The 21347-nt window shown below is 43.2% G+C and overlaps 1 protein-coding gene across 1 annotated transcript in view; it reads left to right on the top strand.

Annotated features, from left to right (window-relative positions):
- Window positions 1-17390: 17390 nt before the first annotated feature.
- LOC130331910 (transcription factor Sox-6-like) overlaps window positions 17391-21347 on the top strand; it is a gene marked incomplete in the record, with an annotated part of 403713 nt that continues 399756 nt past the window's right edge. The window contains 1 exon segment of the mRNA XM_056553725.1: window positions 17391-17410.

Here is a 21347-nt window from a genome sequence, read left to right as displayed (position 1 = left end):
GGGCGTGCGCGCCGGCTCTCTAAGATTTAAAGGGCCAGTGCACCAGTGATTGGTGCCTGGTCAAATCAGTCTAATTAGCCTCCACCTGCTCCCTGTCTATTTAACCTCACTTCCCCTTCACTTCCTTGCCGGATCTTGTTGCCATTGTGCCTGGAGAAAGCGTTTATTGTGTTTACCATTACTGTGTTCCTGACCTCTTGCTATATCCATTGACTACGAACCTTGCCGCCTGCCCCGACCTTCTTCTACGTCTGACCTTGCCTCTGTCTAGTCCTTCTGTCCCACGCCTTCTCAGCAGTCAGCGAGGTTGAGCCGTTGCCGATGGATACGACCTGGTTGCTACCGCCGCAGCAAGACCATCCCGCTTTGCGGCGGGCTCTGGTGAACACCAGTAGCAACCTAAAACCGGTCCACCGACACGGTCCACGCCAATCCCTCGCTGACACAGAGGATCCACATCCAGCCTGCCGAATCCTAACAGCTCTGTCTTTGAGGAACCAGCCCGGATTTCTTTGCCTGCTAAAACTGCCTTTTCTGCTGTGGCCTTTCTGGACTCTGGTTCAACAGGAAATTTCATTGAGGCCTCATTAGTCAACAGATTCAACATCCCTGTGACCCATCTCGACAAGCCCCTTTTCATTTCCTCTGTGAGCGGACAGAATCTGGACTGTACCGTGCGCTATCACACAGAGCCCTTGCGCATGAACGTTGGTGTCCTCCATCATGAGGACATATAATTTTTGTGCTTCCCAACTGTACCTCTGAAGTTCTACTTGGCTTGCCTTGGCTCCAGCACCACTCACCTATGCTCGACTGGTCTTCTGGGGACATTAAGAGTTGGGGTCCTACCTGTCACAAACGATGCCTTAAAACTTTACCCATCAGTCAAGTAACCGTCGCTTCACCTCTGCCAGGCCTGCCTAAGGCCTACCTGGACTTTTCCGATGTTTTTTGTAAAAAGGAAGCCGAGGTCTTACCACCACACAGACTCTTTGACTGCCCTATTGACTTGCTTCTTGGTACTTCTCCGCCTCGTGGCAGGATTTATCCTCTCTCTGCCCCAGAGACCCAAGCCATGTCCGAGCATGTTCAAGAAAATCTAAAAAAAGGATTTATCATAAAATCTTCTTCTCCTGCTGGAGCAGGGTTCTTCTTCGTTGCTAAGAAAGATGGATCCCTACGTCCATGCATCGAATACCGTGGTTTAAATAAAATTACAGTTAAGGGGGAGTGGATAACGGTTCTTATCTCTGAATTGTTTGACCGTCTGCGGGGAGCAAAATCTTTTACCAAACTTTATCTAAGAGGGGCTTATAATCTCATCCGTATATGTGAAGGAGACGAGTGGAAGACTGCATTCAACACCCGTGACGGACACTTTGAATATTTTGTCATGCCTTTTTGGCCTTTGCAATGCCCCTGCAGTCTTCCAGGACTTTGTCAATGAAATTTTCTCTATACCTGTGTAGTAGTCTATCTGGATGATATTCTTATTTTTTCTTCCAACTCAGAGGAACATAGCCTCCATGTCCGTCAGGTGTTACAGCGCCTACACAAAAATCATCTCTATGCTAAGATTGAAAAATGTCTCTTTGAACGTAGCAGTCTACCTTTTCTGGGATACAGAGTCCAGCCAAGGCCTTCAAATGGACCCTGACAAGCTTTCTGCGGTCTTGGATTGGCCACGCCCCTCTGGAATACGAGCTATCCAACGCTTCCTCTGTTTCGCTAACTACTATCGTCAATTTATTCCCCACTTCTCCACCATCGTTGCACCTATTGTAGCATTGACCAAGAAAGACGTGAACCCAAGGTCCTGGCCACCAATGGCTGAGGAGGCCTTTAACCTTCTCAAGGCTGCCTTCGCTTCTGTGCCGTTCTGTCCAGGCCTGATCCTTCGAAGCCTTATATCCTCGAAGTGGACGCTTCTTCTATTGGCGCCGGTGCCGTTTTAACTAAAAAAACGCTACTGCAAAAAATCACACTTGCGTTTTTTTCTCCAGGACTTTCTCTCCTGCAGAAAAAAATTATTCGATTGGAGATCGTGAACTTTTAGCCATTAAATTGGCACTTGAGGAGTGGAGACATCTTTTGGAGGGCTCCCTGCATCCCATCATTTTCACAGATCATAAAAATTTATCGTATCTCCAGACTGCCCAGCGTTTAAATTCTCGCCAAGCTAGATGGTCATTGTTTTTTGCTCGCTTCAATTTTGAAATTCATTTTCGTCCAGCCGACAAGAACATAAGGGCCGACGCATGTCTCTGAATCTGAAGCCCCTCCACAACACATAATACCTCCTGAGTGTCTCATCTCCTCCGCTCCAACCACTCAAGTGCAAGTTCCTCCAGGGAAGACCTTTTTGTACCTTCACACCTTCGCCTCAAGATTCTTAAATGGGGTCACTCTTCCCTTCTGGCCGGACATGCTGGTGTCAAGAAGTCTGTGCAGTTGATTTCCAGACACTATTGGTGGCCTTCCTTGGAGAGGGATGTGACTGATTTAGTTTGGGCTTGTACTACCTGTGCCCGTGACAAGACTCTACGCCAGAAGCCGTCAGGTCTCCTCCTTCCTTTACCTGTACCTGAACAGCCGTGGTCCCATATTGCTATGGACTTCATCACCGATCTGTCACCATCCCGCAATAATACAGTCATCTGGGTGGTCATTGATCGTTTTTCAAAAATGGCTCATTTTGTCCCTCTGCCGGCTCTTCCTTCTGCGCCACAATTGGCGAAACAATTTTTTCTTCATATTTTTCGCTTCCATGGGCTTCCCACGCACATCGTCTCAGACAGAGGCGTCCAGTTTGTTTCTAAATTTTGGAGGGCACTCTGCAGTCAATTAAAGATCAAACTAAATTTTTCTTCTGCTTACCACCCTCAATCCAACGGTCAAGTGGAGAGAGTAAATCAGATTCTTGGTGACTACCTGCAACGTTTTGTCTCCTCTCGCCAAGATGATTGGGTTGGCCTCCTGCCCTGGGCTGAATTTTCGTACAATTTTAAAAACTCTGAGTCTTCTTCCAAGTCCCCATTTTTTGTGGTGTATGGCCATCACCCACTTCCCCCTCCCCATCCCCACTTCCTCTGGGGTTCCTGCCGTGGATGAATTGACGCAAAATTTTTCTTCCATCTGGCGTGAGACTCAAAAGTCGCTTCTACTGGCCTCAATTCGAATGAAGAGACATGCTGACAAAAAGAGAAGGGTTCCTCCGGAATTTTCCCCTGGTGACAAGGTATGGCTTTCTGCTAAGTACATTCGATTCCGTGTATTTTTAGGCCCCAATTTTTAGGCCCTTTCATAGTCAAAAAACAAATCAACCCTGTCTCTTACCAACTTCAAATCAATTGGAAGAATTGCGGTCCTGAGGAGAGGTCCTGGTAGCCTGAGGCCAATATTCTCGATAAGGAGCTCATCCGTAAGTTCCTAGGATCCAAAAAGAAGGGGAGACCAAAGGGGGGGTACTGTAACGCCGAGCGCTCCGGGTCCCGCATCCATCCCGGAGCGCTCACGGCGTATGTCCTCCTGCAGCGCCCCGGTCTGTCCCTTGGACCGGGAGCGCTGCTACAGTGCCGCCGGCGGGGATGCGATCCGCGTGGCGGCATAAGTCCACCCGCAGGTCGCATCCCGTTCCACTTACCTCCCGATGCCTTCTGTGTCCTCCCGGCGCGCGCGGCCCCACTCTCTAGGGCGCGCGTGCCGACTCTCTTAAATTTAAAGGGCCATTGCACCATTAATTGGTGCCTGGCCCAATTACTGTTTTACACATAAAACCCCACTCCCCCTTCCTGTCCTTGCCGGATCTTGTTGCCTAGTGCCTTGAGAAAGCGTTTCCCTGTGTGTCCATTGCCTGTGTTTCCAGAACCTTTGCTGTTGCCCCTGACTACGAACCTTGCTGCCTGCCCTGACCTTCTGCTACATCTGACCTTGCCTTGTCCTTTGTACCACGCTATCTCAGCCGCCAGAGGGGTTGAGTCGCTACCGGGTGGAACGACCTGGGGGTTACCTGCCGCAGCAAGTCCATCCCGCTTTGCGGCGGGCTCTGGTGAATACCAGTAACCCCTTAGACTCCGTTCCCCTGGTACAGCCCATGCCATCACCTCTCTGGCACAGAGGATCCACCTCCAGTGTCCTCACCATCCGCCAGCCTGGAACCTGACCGTGTGTACAGGATGTAGTATTCTGAATATAGGGGTACAGGTGTGTACAGGATGTAATATTCTGAATACAGGGATATAGGTGTGTACAGGGTGTAATATTCTGAATACAGGTGTGTACAGGGTGTAATATTCTGAATACAGGTGTGTACAGGGTGTAATATGATGAATACAAGGATATAGGTGTGTACAGGATGTAATATTCTGAATATAGGGATACAGTTGTGTACAGCATGTAATATGATTACAGGGATATAGGTGTGTAATATTCTGAATACAGGGATATAGGTGTGTATAGGGTGTAATATTCTGAATATAGGGATACAGATGTGTACAGGGTGTAATATTCTGAATATAGGGAAACAGGTGTGTACAGGATGTGATATTCGGAATGTAGGGATACAGGTGTGTACAGCGTGTAATATGATGAATACAGGGATATAGGTGTGTACAGTGTGTACTATTCTGAATATAGGGATACAGGTGTGTACAGGGTGTAATATTCTGAATATGGGGATACAGGTGTATACAGGGTGTAATATTCTGGATACAGGTGTGTACAGGGTGTAATATTCTGAATACAGGGATATAGGTGTGTGTATAGGGTGTAATATTCTGAATATAGGGATACAGGTGTACAGGGTGTAATATTCTGAATACAGGGATACAGGTGTGTACAGGATGTAATATTCTGAATATAGGGATATAGGTGTGTACAGGGTGTAATATTCTGAATACAGGGATACATGTGTGTACAGAGTATAATAGTCTGAATACAGGGATACAGATGTGTTCAGGGCATAATGTTCTGAATACAGGGATACAGGTGTGTACAGGGTATAATATTCTGAATATAGGGATACAGGTGTGTACAGGATGTGATATTCTGAATACAGGGATACAGGTGTGTACAGGATGTGATATTCTGAAATACAGGGATACGGGTGTGTACAGGGTGTAATATTCTGAATACAGGTGTGTACAGGGTGTAATATTCTGAATACAGGGATACAGGTGTGTACAGGATGTGATATTCTGAATACAGGGATACAGGTGTGTACAGGATGTAGTATTCTGAATATAGGGATACAGGTGTGTACAGGGTGTAATATTCTGAATATAGGGATACAGGTGTGTACAGGGTGTAATATTTGGAATACAGGGATACATGTGTGTACAGAGTATAATATTCTGAATACAGGTGTGTACAAGGTGTAATAGTCTGAATACAGGGATACAGATGTGTTCAGGGCATAATGTTCTGAATACAGGGATACAGGTGTGTACAGGGTATAATATTCTGAATATAGGGATACAGGTGTGTACAGGATGTGATATTCTGAATACAGGGATACAGGTGTGTACAGGATGTGATATTCTGAATACAGGGATACGGGTGTGTACAGGGTGTAATATTCTGAATACAGGTGTGTACAGGGTGTAATATTCTGGATACAGGGATACAGGTGTGTACAGGGTGTAATATTCTGAATACAGGGATACAGGTGTGTACAGGATGTGATATTCGGAATGTAGGGATACAGGTGTGTACAGCGTGTAATATGATGAATACAGGGATATAGGTGTGTACAGTGTGTAATATTCTGAATATAGGGATACAGGTGTGTACAGGGTGTAATATTCTGAATATGGGGATACAGGTGTGTACAGGGTGTAATATTCTGGATACAGGTGTGTACAGGATGTAATATTCTGAATACAGGGATATAGGTGTGTGTGTATAGGGTGTAATATTCTGAATATAGGGATACAGGTGTACAGGGTGTAATATTCTGAATACAGGGATACAGGTGTGTACAGGATGTAATATTCTGAATATAGGGATATAGGTGTGTACAGGGTGTAATATTCTGAATATAGGGATACAGGTGTGTACAGGATGTGATATTCTGAATTGAGGGATACAGGTGTGTACAGGGTGTAATATTCTGAATACAGGTGTGTACAGGGTGCAATAGTCTGAATACAGGGATACAGGTGTGTACAGGATGTGATATTCTGAATATAGGGATACAGGTGTGTACAGGATGTAATATTCTGAATATAGGGATACAGGTGTGTACAGGGTGTAATATTCTGAATATAGGGATACAGGTGTGTACAGGGTGTAATATTCTGAATACAGGGATACATGTGTGTACAGAGTATAATAGTCTGAATACAGGGATACAGATGTGTTCAGGGCATAATGTTCTGAATACAGGGATACAGGTGTGTACAGGGTATAATATTCTGAATATAGGGATACAGGTGTGTACAGGATGTGATATTCTGAATACAGGGATACAGGTATGTACAGGATGTGATATTCTGAAATACAGGGATACGGGTGTGTACAGGGTGTAATATTCTGAATACAGGTGTGTACAGGGTGTGATATTCTGAAATACAGGGATACGGGTGTGTACAGGGTGTAATATTCTGAATACAGGTGTGTACAGGATGTGATATTCTGAAATACAGGGATACGGGTGTGTACAGGGTGTAATATTCTGAATACAGATGTGTTCAGGGCATAATGTTCTGAATACAGGGATACAGGTGTGTACAGGGTATAATATTCTGAATATAGGGATACAGGTGTGTACAGGATGTGATATTCTGAATACAGGGATACAGGTGTGTACAGGATGTGATATTCTGAATACAGGTGTGTACAGGATGTAGTATTCTGAATATAGGGATACAGGTGTGTACAGGGTGTAATATTTGGAATACAGGGATACATGTGTGTACAGAGTATAATATTCTGAATACAGGTGTGTACAGGGTGTAATATTCTGAATACAGGGATACAGGTGTGTACAGGATGTGATATTCTGAATACAGGGATACAGGTGTGTACAGGGTGTAATATTCTGGATACAGGGATACAGGTGTGTACAGGGTGTAATATTCTGAATACAGGGAGGGGTACAGTGTGTAATATTCTGAATACAGGGATACATGTGTGTACAGGGTGTAATATTTTGAATACAGGGATACAGGGTGTAATATTCTGAATATAGGGAAACAAGTGTGTACAGGGTGTAATATTCTGAATACAGGGATACAGGTGTGTACAGGGTGTAGTATTTTGAATACAGGGATACAGGTGTGTACAGAATGTAATATTCTGAATATAGGGAAACAGGTGTGTACAGGATGTAGTATTCTGAATATAGGGAGACAGGTGTGTACAGGGTGTAATATTCTGAATATAGGGATATAGGTGTGTACAGTGTTTAATACTATAAATACAGGGATATAGGTGTGTACAGTGTTTAATACTATAAATACAGGGATATAGGTGTGTGCAGTTTGTAATATTCTGCATATATTGATACAGGATGAACCAGGTGTAATATCTGCATATAGAGAAAAGCAGGGACATTTATCATAACCTGTGTAGAGGATGAGCGGTACAGTTGCCCATACCAAACACACAGATCACTTTGTTCTTTTTTAAAAAGGCCTCTAAAAAAGGACAGAAACCGTCTGGTTGCTATGGCCAACTGGACACCTACCCCTCAACACAGGTTTTGGTTACTTTCCCCATGGTGTGTACAGATTGTTCAGGATGGCGAGATTTTCTATTATTGTATTACAGTATATTATACTTGTTTTATATTGTATTACAGTATAATATGGTATATTTATGATGTTTTATATTGTATTACTGTACAGTATATTCTTGGTGTTTTAGGCTGGGTTCACACTTCAAATTGTAACTACGGTTCCCATATACGGCTGGGAGGAGGGGGGGAGGGGCTTAATCGCGGCGCCCGCACTCAGCCGTATAGGGGAACCGTATTTACCGTCTATGAGCCGACCGGAGTTACCGCAGCCTCCGGTCGGCTGCATTTTTGGCCGTATGCGGTTTCCCGACCGCAGGCAAAAACGTGGTCGGCCGCGATTAAGCCCCACCCCCCTCCTCCCAGCCGTATACGGGAACCGTAGTTACAAATCGTAGTGTGAACCCAGCCTTATATTGTATTACAGTACAGTATATCATAGTTATTTTATATTGTATTACAGTACAGTATATTCTTGGTGTTTTATATTGTAGTACAGTATATTATGGTTATTTTATATTGTATTACAGTACAATATAGTATTGTTGCTTTATATTGAATTACAGTACATTATATTATTGGTGTTTTACATTGTATTACAGTATAGTATAGTATTGTTGTTTTATATTGTATTACAGTATAGTATAGTATTGTTGCTTTATATTGAATTACAGTACATTATAATATTGGTGTTTTACATTGTATTACAGTATAGTATAGTATTGTTGTTTTATACTGTATTACAGTATAATCAAAACCAATGACACAGACAAAAATACCCTAGAAAAGTGGGGAGAGGGAAATGACACCCCTATGTACTCCCAAGGTTTACGTAATAGGACCGTGTAATGTCTGCTGATACAGCATGAACAACAAAGTCATTACTCTAGTCTGCTACAGTTTTCTTTTCTTTAGGTATTTGTATTACAGTATAGTATAATATATTATTGTTGTTTTATACTGTATTACAGCATAGTATTTTATTGTTGTTTTATACTGTATTACCATATGGTATAGTATATTATTGTTGTTTTATACTGTATTACTGTACAGTATATTATTGGTGTTTTATATTGCATGACAGCACAATATATTATTGTTTTATACTGTATTACTTTACAGTATATTATTGGTGTTTTATATTGCATAACAGTAAAGTATATTATTGTTGTATTATGTACAGTATATTATTGTTTTTTTATATTGTATTACAGTACAAGATATTATTGGTGTTTTATATTGTATTACAGTACAGTATATTATTGGTGTTTTATACTGTATTATAGTATAGTTGTCTTATATTGTATTATAGTATAGTATACTATATTATTATTGTTTTATATTGTATTACAACATAGTATTGTTGTTTTATACTATATTACTGTATGGTATAGTATATTATAGTTGTTTTATATTGTATTAGTGTACAGTATATTATGGTGTTTTATATTGTATTACAGTACAGTATTGCTGTTTTATATTGTATTATAGAATAGTATTGCTGTTTTATATTGTATTACAGTATAGTATAATATATTTGTTTTAGACTGTATTACAGAATAGTAAATTGTTGTGGTTTTATATTGTATTACAGAATAGTACAGTATATTATTGTTGTTTTACATTGTATTACAGTACAGTATATTATTGTTGTTTTACATTGTAGTACAGTACAGTATATTATTGTTGTTTTACATTGTAGTACAGTACAGTATATTATTGTTTTACATTGCATTACTGTATAGTGCATTATTGTGTTATTAAACAGGTATGTAGAAATCCTATTGCCCGATGCCCAGGACATGTAGTTCCGGACGCAGGGCAGGTGAGTTAATACATTTAGACCTGCTTCGAGCAAGCAGGGCCGGACCGACTTCCCCCTCTAATTTTAAAACGTCAACGCTCAGTGTGTATGGAGTGGCTCCTGACTCGAGATCGCTCCATACCTGGTGGCCCGCAGCTGATTTCAGTAGCAGGGGGTGCCGCTAACAGCTGACATGCCATGGCCGGCTATTGACCCTTCAGATCGCTGCTGTCAAAGTTGACAGCGGTGTCTAAAGGGATCTTATAACCATCCCTGGTGTTCTAGTGGGGTGAATGCCCTCTCCCCCTCACAGAGCGTATCACAGTGGGCGATCCACTGTGGAGGTAGTCGGCAGGCTTACCTCTGCATCCATGGCTGCCCCGTGGATCTGCATTTGATTGAGCCTGCCTTGAGCAGGCTCAACCAATTGAGCACAGATCACACAGATCACACAGATCAATGGAGTTCAATAGAACTGCATTGATCTGTTTGAGGAATCAAATGATTCCTCCTAAAGGTCCCCTTAGGGCACTAATAAGGGGGAAAAATAAGCGTTATGGCTACTATAGGGCGACAAAGAAAAAACAAAAGTGCAAAAACTAAATACATTTATTACTTACTATTATATTACAGTATAGTATGTTATTGGTGTTTTATATTGTATTACCGTACAGTTTATTATTGTTGTTTTATATTATATTACAGTATAGTATTTTATTGGTGTTTTATATTGTATTATCGTACAGTATATTATTATTTTATATTATATTACAGTATAGTATTTTATTGGTGTTTTATATTGTATTACCGTACAGTATATTATTGTTGTTCTATATTATATTACAGTATAGTATGTTTTGGTGTTTTATATTGTATTACAGTATAGTATATTATTGTTGTTCTATATTATATTACAGTATAGTATGTTGGTGTTTTATATTGTATTACAGTACAGTATATTATTGTTGTTCTATATTATATTACAGTATAGTATGTTATTGGTGTTTTATATTGTATTACAGTACAGTATATTGTAGTTTTATATTATATTACAGAATAGTATGTTATTGGTGTTTTATATTGTATTACAGTATATTATTGTTGCTTTATAATATTTTACAGTATAGAATATTATTGTTGTTTTATACTGGATTACAGTAAAGCATATTATTGTAGTTTTATAGTATATTATTGTTGTTCTATATTATATTACAGTATAGTATGTTGGTGTTTTATATTGTATTACAGTATATTGTAGTTTTATATTATATTACAGTATAGTATGTTATTGGTGTTTTATATTGTATTACAGTATAGTATATTATTGTTCTATATTATATTACAGTATAGTATGTTATTGGTGTTTTATATTGTATTACAGTATAGTATATTATTGTTCTATATTATATTACAGTATAGTATGTTATTGGTGTTTTATATTGTATTACAGTATAGTATATTATTGTTCTATATTATATTACAGTATAGTATGTTATTGGTGTTTTATATTGTATTACAGTATAGTATATTATTGTTCTATATTATATTACAGTATAGTATGTTATTGGTGTTTTATATTGTATTACAGTATATTGTAGTTTTATATTATATTACAGTATAGTATGTTATTGGTGTTTTATATTGTATTACAGTACAGTATATTGTTGCTTTATATTTTACAGTATAGAATATTATTGTTTTATACTGGATTACAGTAAAGCATATTATTGTAGTTTTATATTATATTACAGTATAGTATATTATTGTTTTTATATTGTATTGCAGTACAGTATATTATTGTTGTTTTACATTGCATTATAGTAAAGTATATTATTGTGTTATTACTGTAAAGTACGGTATATGATATAATATTGTTATATTACAGTATAGTATATTATTGTTGTTTTACATTGCATTATAGTACAGTATATTATTGTGTTATTACAGTAAAGTATATGATGTTGTAATATTTTTGTATTACCGTACAGAATATGACTTCACGTTATTATTTTACATTGTAGCAGAGAATATGATGTCACATCAGTTATTTGGTAATACAGTATATGACATTATATCCTTGTTGTATTACAGTCCAGTATGTTATATTGTATTACAGTGAAGTTCCTTGCACTGTAGAGTGGTTCTCGTGCCATCGTTGACCTCAGTTAGCCTCCTATTTCCTGGGTCCTCAGTCTGGTCACCATCTTCCCTATGGTGACTATGGGCTGAGCTGTCCAGTCATTACACCAGATAGCTGATCACATGACCTCTAAAACCCAGAGGAACCCTGTATCCCTATTTTATTACCCCAGAACCCTGTTCCTCCATGTTGTTACCTCAGAGCCCTGTCCCCCCTATGTTTTTACCTCAGAACCCTGTATCCCTATTTTATTGCATCAGAACCCTACCCCCTCCATGTTATTACCTCAGAACCCTGTCACTCCATGTTATTACCTCAGAACCCTGTCCCCCCATGTTATTACCATAGAACCCTGTCCCCCCATGTTATTACCATAGAACCCTGTCCTCCATGTTATTACCATAGAACCCTGTCCTCCATGTTATTACCTCAGAACCGTGTCCCCCGTGTTATCACCTCACAATCATGTGTCCATCATATTATTACCAGAGAACCCTATGTTATTACCTCAGATCCTATGTCCCTCCATGTTATTACCACAAAACCGTGTGTCCCCCATTTTATTACCTCAGATCCCATGTCTCTCCATGTTATTACCTCACTACCCTGTGTCCTCCATGTTATTTCCTCAACTCCGTATCCCCATGTTATTACCTCAGAACCCTGTTTCCCCCATGACATTACCTCAGAACCCACGTGACAAATAGAGGTGTACAGGAGGCACTACCGACTACTATCGACTCCCCACACATGAGTATCAGCACATTCCAGGATCCCTGCTAAGCTAGGTGGATATGCCAATCACTAAACATAGTCCAACGGCGTTGCTAGGAAGTATGAATAATATAGACTTCAGTATAGCATCACATAAAACAATAGCATAACAAAAATCACATGGACTGGCTCCTAGAACCTCCGTGAGCGCTCAGAGGCTTCTGAGTGCCCACGGAGGTTCTGGGAGCCAGTCCACTGGTATTGTCCATGAAGGAGCATCTAGTCTGGTTCGTCACGGTGACTGCAGCATATGCTCTTTTGTCTTATGTGATGCATTACCTCAGAACCCTGTGTCCTCCATGTTATTACCTCAGAACCCTGTGTCCTCCATGTTATTACCTCAGAACCCTGTGTCCCCCATTTTATTACCTCAGAACCCTGTGTCCTCCATGTTATTACCTCAGAACCCTGTGTCCTCCATGTTATTACCTCAGAACCCTGTGTCCCCCATTTTATTACCTCAGAACCCTGTGTCCTCCATGTTATTACCTCAGAACCCTGTGTCCTCCATGTTATTACCTCAGAACCCTGTGTCCCCCATGTTATTACCTCAGAACCCTGTGTCCTCCATGTTATTACCTCAGAACCCTGTGTCCCCCATTTTATCACTTGAGAACCCTGTGTCCCCCATGTTATTACCTCAGAACCCTGTGTCCTCTATGCTATTACCTCAGAACCCTGTGTCCTCCGTGTTATCACCTCAGAACCCTGTGTCCGCCATATTATCACTTGAGAACCCTGTGTCCTCCATGTTATCACCTCAGAACCCTGTGTCCTCTATGTTATTACCTCAGAACCCTGTGTCCTCCATGTTATCACCTAAGAACCCTGTGTCCCGCATTTTATTACCTCAGAACCCTGTGTCTGCCATGTTATTACCTCAGAACCCTGTGTTCTCCATGCTAGTACCTCAGAATCCTGTTCCCCCATTATATTACCTCAGAATCCTGTGCTCTCCATGTTATCACCTCAGGACTGTGTGTCCTCCATATTATTACCTCAGAATCCTGTGTCCACCATGTTATTACCTCAGAACCCTGTGTCCTCCATAGTATTACCTCAGAACCCTGTGTCCCCCATGTTATTACCTGAGAATCCTGTGTTCTCCATGTTATCACCTCAGGACTGTGTGTCCTCCATATTATTACCTCAGAACGCTGTGTTCTCAATGTTATTACCTCAGAATACTGTTTCCCCATGTTATCACCTCAGAATCTTGTTTTCCCCAAGTTATCACCTCATGACCCTGTGTCCTCAATGTTATTACCTCAGAATCCTGTGTTCTCCATATTATTACCTCAGAATCCTGTGTCCTCCATATTATTACCTCAGAATCCTGTGTCCTCCATGTTATTACCTCAGAATCCTGTGTCCTCCATGTTATTACCTCAGAATCTTGTTTTCCCCAAGTTATCACCTCATGACCCTGTGTCCTCAATGTTATTACCTCAGAATCCTGTGTTCTCCATATTATTACCTCAGAATCCTGTGTCCTCCATATTATTACCTCAGAATCCTGTGTCCTCCATGTTATTACCTCAGAATCTTGTTTTCCCCAAGTTATGACCTCATGACCCTGTGTCCTCAATGTTATTACCTCAGAATCCTGTGTTCTCCATATTATTACCTCAGAATCCTGTGTCCTCCATGTTATTACCTCAGAATCCTGTGTCCTCCATGTTATTACCTCAGAATCCTGTGTCCTCCATGTTATTACCTCAGAATCCTGTGTCCTCCATGTTATTACCTCAGAATCCTGTGTCCTCCATGTTATTACCTCAGAATCCTGTGTCCTCCATGTTATTACCTCAGAATCCTGTGTCCTCCATGTTATTACCTCAGAATCCTGTGTCCTCCATGTTATTACCTCAGAATCCTGTGTCCTCCATGTTATTACCTCAGAATCCTGTGTCCTCCATGTAGGCACCTCAGTTGCTCCAGTCCCCCCCCCCCTGCCGTGTTGCCCCTGTTCTCTCTGCCCCTCATACCCTCCCCCCGGTGTTGCCCCTGCTCCTCTGGTCTCAATGTACTCGACGACAGCCGGACACACCTCTGAGGCGCTGAAAGTCCCATATACGCAGAGCTGTGACGTCACTGGCCTGAGTCCGGCCTGTGAGGAGTTAACACGACATGACAGGGTTACACAGTTTTTTCAGCAGGGCAGTTCAGGAGATAATTGGGGAGGGGGGCTCAGTCCGGAACACAGGGGGTTAATCCGACCTCCGGGCCTCACTTAACCTCTCACGTGTCTCTTCCCCTCAGGGTATGTGTGAGCCCGGGCAACTGGTGGTTAACCCCTGAGAGGCCGCAGCCCCCGCCCTCCGCCGTGCAGCGCTCCGCTCAGTGCAGTCCCGCCCGCGGTCACTGGGGGGCGGCAGAGCGCAGGCTGCCGCATTATCTCCTCACACAGAAGCTGCTGGATAAAGTTCTATGAAACTTTGAGCCACATTCACACCCAACTTGTCATGATAATAAAAGCCGAGAGCGGCTGCGTGTGTGACGGCTCCGGAGCGGCGGGAGGCCCCGGGATGGCGCTCACCTCCAGCGGTGACCGGAGAGCTGCGGTACCTGAGCGCGTCTGAACGGCGCCCATAGCGGGGGTGAGCGGGACCCCCACACCGGAGGACGGCAGTAAGTGTACCACCCCTGTATATACTCTGTATACCCCCCGTATATAGTCTCTATACCCCCCGTATATAGTCTCTATACCCCCCGTATATACTCTGTATACCCCCACACCGGAGGACGGCAGTAAGTGTACCACCCCTGTATATACTCTGTATACCCCCCGTATATAGTCTCTATACCCCCTCTATATACTCTGTATACCCCCACACCGGAGGACGGCAGTAAGTGTACCACCCCTGTATATACTCTGTATACCCCCCGTATATAGTCTCTATACCCCCTGTATATACTCTGTATACCCCCACACCGGAGGACGGCAGTAAGTGTACCACCCCTGTATATACTCTGTATACCCCCCGTATATAGTCTCTATACCCCCTCTATATACTCTGTATACCCCCTGTATATACTCTGTATACCCCCACACCGGAGGACGGCAGTAAGTGTACCACCCCTGTATATACCCTGTATACCCCCCGTATATAGTCTCTATACCCCCCGTATATACTCTGTATACCCCCCGTATATACTCTGTATACCCCCTGTATATACTCTGTATACCCCCACACCGGAGGACGGCAGTAAGTGTACCACCCCTGTATATACCCTGTATACCCCCCGTATATAGTCTCTATACCCCCTCTATATACTCTGTATACCCCCCGTATATACTCTGTATACCCCCTGTATATACTCTGTATACCCCCACACCGGAGGACGGCAGTAAGTGTACCACCCCTGTATATACCCTGTATACCCCCCGTATATAGTCTCTATACCCCCTCTATATACTCTGTATACCCCCCGTATATACTCTGTATACCCCCACACCGGAGGACGGCAGTAAGTGTACCACCCCTGTATATACTCTGTATACCCCCCGTATATAGTCTCTATACCCCCCGTATATACTCTGTATACCCCCCGTATATACTCTGTATACCCCCCGTATATACTCTGTATACCCCCACACCGGAGGACGGCAGTAAGTGTACCACCCCTGTATATACTCCGTATACCCCCCGTATATAGTCTCTATACCCCCCGTATATACTCTGTATACCCCCCGTATATACTCTGTATACCCCCTGTATATACTCTGTATACCCCCACACCGGAGGACGGCAGTAAGTGTACCACCCCTGTATATACTCTGTATACCCCCCGTATATAGTCTCTATACCCCCTCTATATACTCTGTATACCCCCCTGTATATACTCTGTATACCCCCCTGTATATACTCTGTATACCCCCTGTATATACTCTGTATACCCCCCGTATATACTCTGTATACCCCCACACCGGAGGACGGCAGTAAGTGTACCACCCCTGTATATACTCTGTATACCCCCCGTATATACTCTGTATACCCCCTGTATATACTCTGTATACCCCCTGTATATACTCTGTATACCCCCCGTATATACCCTGTATACCCCCCGTATATACTCTGTATACCCCCCGTATATACTCTGTATACCCCCTGTATATACTCTGTATACCCCCTGTATATACTCTGTATACCCCCTGTATATACTCTGTATACCCCCCGTATATACTCTGTATACCCCCTGTATATACTCTGTATACCCCCACACCGGAGGACGGCAGTAAGTGTACCACCCCTGTATATACCCTGTATACCCCCCGTATATACCCTGTATACCCCCCGTATATACCCTGTATACCCCCCGTATATACCCTGTATACCCCCCGTATATACCCTGTATACCCCCCGTATATACTCTGTATACCCCCCGTATATACTCTGTATACCCCCACACCGGAGGACGGCAGTAAGTGTACCACCCCTGTATATACTCTATATACCCCCCTGCATATACTCTGTATACCCCCTGTATATACTCTGTATACCCCCACACCGGAGGACGGCAGTAAGTGTACCACCCCTGTATATACTCTGTATACCCCCCGTATATACTCTGTATACCCCCCGTATATACTCTGTATACCCCCCGTATATACTCTGTATACCCCCTGTATATACTCTGTATACCCCCCGTATATACTCTGTATACCCCCTGTATATACTCTGTATACCCCCACACCGGAGGACGGCAGTAAGTGTACCACCCCTGTATATACTCTGTATACCCCCACACCGGAGGACGGCAGTAAGTGAACCACCCCTGTATATACTCTGTATACCCCCACACCGGAGGACGGCAGTAAGTGTACCACCCCTGTATATACTCTGTATACCCCCGTATATAGTCTGTATACCCTGTATATACTCTGTATACCCCCCGTATATAGTCTGTATACCCCCTGTATATACTCTGTATGCCCCCACACCGGAGGACGGCAGGAAGTGTACCACCCCTGTATATACTCTGTATACCCCCTGTATATACTCTGTATACCCCCACACCGGAGGATGGCAGTAAGTGTACCCCCCCTGTATATAGTCTGTATACCCCCCTGTATATAGTCTGTATACCCCCCTGTATATAGTCTGTATACCCCCCTGTATATAGTCTGTATCCCCCCTGTATATAGTCTGTTTACCCCCACACCGGAGGACAGCAGTAAGTGCAGAGACCCCTGTATATATATCCTGTGTGATCTCCGCTGTATATCCTCTATATACCCTGTGTGATCTCCACTTTATATCCTCCATATACCCTGTGGGATCTCCGCTGTACATCCTCTATATACCCTGTGTGATCTCTGCTGTATATCCTTTATATACCCTGTGTGATCTCCACTTTATATCCTCTATATACCCTGTGGGATCTCCGCTGTACATCCTCTATATACCCTGTGGGATCTCCACTTTATATCCTCCATATACCCTGTGGGATCTCCACTGTATATCCTCCATATACCCTGTGGGATCTCTGCTGTATATCCTCTATATACCCTGTGGGATCTCTGCTGTATATCCTTTATATACCCTGTGTGATCTCCACTTTATATCCTCTATATACCCTGTGGGATCTCCACTGTATATCCTCCATATACCCTGTGGGATCTCCGCTGTACATCCTCTATATACCCTGTGGGATCTCCACTGTATATCCTCTATATACCCTGTGGGATCTCCGCTGTACATCCTCTATATACCCTGTGGGATCTCCGCTGTACATCCTCTATATACCCTGTGGGATCTCCACTTTATATCCTCCATATACCCTGTGGGATCTCCGCTGTACATCCTCTATATACCCTGTGTGATCTCTGCTGTATATCCTTTATATACCCTGTGTGATCTCCACTTTATATCCTCTATATACCCTGTGGGATCTCCACTGTATATCCTCCATATACCCTGTGGGATCTCCGCTGTACATCCTCTATATACCCTGTGGGATCTCTGCTGTATATCCTTTATATACCCTGTGTGATCTCCACTTTATATCCTCTATATACCCTGTGGGATCTCCACTGTATATCCTCCATATACCCTGTGGGATCTCTGCTGTATATCCTTTATATACCCTGTGTGATCTCCACTTTATATCCTCTATATACCCTGTGGGATCTCCACTGTATATCCTCCATATACCCTGTGGGATCTCCGCTGTATATCCTCTATATACCCTGTGTGATCTCTTCTGTATATCCTCTATAGCTCCCGTATACCCCCTGTGTATGGTGTGATAGCTCCCGTATACCCCCTGTATACGGTGTGATAGCTCCCGTATACCCCCTGTATACGGTGTGATAGCTCACGTATACCCCCTGTATACGGTGTGATAGCTCCCGGATACCCCCTGTATACGGTGCGATAGCTCCCGTATACCCCCTGTATACGGTGTGATAGCTCCCGTATACCCCCTGTATACGGTGCGATAGCTCCCGTATACCCCCTGTATACGGTGCGATAGCTCCCGTATACCCCCTGTATATGGTGCGATAGCTCCCGGATACCCCCTGTATACGCTGTGATGGCTACCGTATACCCCCTGTATTCGGTGTCATCTCTCTCGTATACCCCCTGTATTCGGTGTCATCTCTCTCGTATACCCCCTGTATTCGGTGTCATCTCTCTTGTATACCCCCTGTATTCGGTGTCATCTCTCTCGTATACCCCCTGTATACGCTGTGATAGCTCCCGTATACCCCCTGTATTCGGTGTCATCTCTCTCGTATACCCCCTGTATTCGGTGTCATCTCTCTTGTATACCCCCTGTATTCGGTGTCATCTCTCTCGTATACCCCCTGTATACGCTGTGATAGCTCCCGTATACCCCCTGTATTCGGTGTCATCTCTCTCGTATACCCCCTGTATTCGGTGTCATCTCTCTCGTATACCCCCTGTATTCGGTGTCATCTCTCTCGTATACCCCCTGTATTCGGTGTCATCTCTCTCGTATACCCCCTGTATTCGGTGTCATCTCTCTCGTATACCCCCTGTATATGGTGCGATAGCTCCCGGATACCCCCTGTATATGGTGCGATAGCTCCCGGATACCCCCTGTATACGCTGTGATGGCTACCGTATACCCCCTGTATTCGGTGTCATCTCTCTCGTATACCCCCTGTATTCGGTGTCATCTCTCTCGTATACCCCCTGTATTCGGTGTCATCTCTCCTGTATACGCTGTGATAGCTCCCGTATACCCCCTGTATACGGTGTAATTTCTCTCGTATGTATATATAATATGTGTAGGTGCATGGTGTGCTCCGGCTCGGTTGCACGGAGTCATAGTTCGGTTGCAGGTTGGCGGCGTTGTATTTTCGGCGGTTGTTGCGGAGGCTGTGGCTCAGATTTATCATTGTGCTTATTCTGTGTCATAATTGTTCCTCACTATAAATAAGAAATCTCCGCTGGGTGAGATTACCATCCCTGATTATACCGTATATACCGTCTTCTCACAATCCACGAGGATCCTTGTGATGGGAGCGCCAGGTAACCAGTGCTGCTGTGGTCCCCCCCCCCATCTTATCCACAGCCAGAGGGGATTGTCTTATGTCAGGACATGATGTGTATTGTCATGTGATTTGCGTTATCATCTGACGTGTTACATCGGGACATGTGTATTGTGATATCATTCGATGCTCGCGTTATATCGGGACATGATGTGTGTGATGGTATCATCCACCGCTCCTGTATTGTCATATTGTGATATCATCTGTCCCTGGTGTTCTATGGGGACGTGCTCTGTATTGTGGTATTATGTTATATTGTGATATGATCTTCTGCACAATGATATGTTCAGATTTGATCTGGTGCTTGGTGGTATTCGGTGATATGATCTGCGCTTAGCCCTACATTGTGATATCAATTGCTGATCAGTGTTATATTGTGATATGATCTGGTGCTTGATATTTTATTGTGAAAGGTTTCTTCTACCCTTATATTCTGATAGGTTTCTCCATCTTATATTGTGATAGGTTTCTCCATCTTATATTGTGATAGGTTTCTCCATCTTATATTGTGATAGGTTTCTCCATCTTATATTGTGATAGGTTTCTCCATCTTATATTGTGATAGGTTTCTCCATCTTATATTGTGATAGGTTTCTCCATCTTATATTGTGATAGGTTTCTCCATCTTATATTGTGAAAGGTTTCTTCTACCCTTATATTGTGATAGGTTTCTCCATCTTATATTGTGATAGGTTTCTCCATCTTATATTGTGATAGGTTTCTCCATCTTATATTGTGGTTTTTGCGTTCAGTCTTGTGGTGATTTACGCTTCTTAGAATCGGTGCAGATTGTGTCCCAGGTCAGTCAGGACAATGCGGGGCCCGGGGCTCTCTGATAACTTGTGTCGGGTTCTCTGAGGACAATAGGGGATCAGGGACTGTTGTGGCTGCTGTTGTGAGCGTGGGCCTGGGGGTCACAGATTAATGCATTCCTCGGGGTGGTTCCTGCATACACTCCCTGAGAATGGAGCAGATAAAAGGCGAGCACATCCTGTCGTGTGCCGATAAGAGGTGAGAGCTGTCGCTGCTGCTGTCCTCCCAGCTCCAGGTCCTCTCTCGCATACTTTATTATTAAATATTCATATTTTTTTATTCTGTTTTATTTTCATGAACCTTACATGTTGAGGGTTCTGGAGTGAGCTGTTGCTCGACTCAGTTACAATAGAATTGCTGATTGGTCGTATTGAGATATTCATAGAGGCCGGTGGTGCCGTGATGTCTTTTGTCATGTGCAGATGGTAGCTGCTTCCCCCCCCCCCCCCCCCTGTGCATTGTAACGCAGGAGCAGCTCGGAGTAACACAACTTTTCTAAGTTCCTTTGCATTCTTGTGTTGTGTGAGGGGTCTGTGTGTAGAGGAATCTGTTGGCC

This window comes from Hyla sarda, unplaced genomic scaffold (genome assembly GCF_029499605.1).
Source record: "Hyla sarda isolate aHylSar1 unplaced genomic scaffold, aHylSar1.hap1 scaffold_36, whole genome shotgun sequence".
NCBI classification, from domain to species: Eukaryota; Metazoa; Chordata; class Amphibia; order Anura; family Hylidae; genus Hyla; species Hyla sarda.
This window is presented reverse-complemented; position numbering and strand designations above follow the sequence as displayed.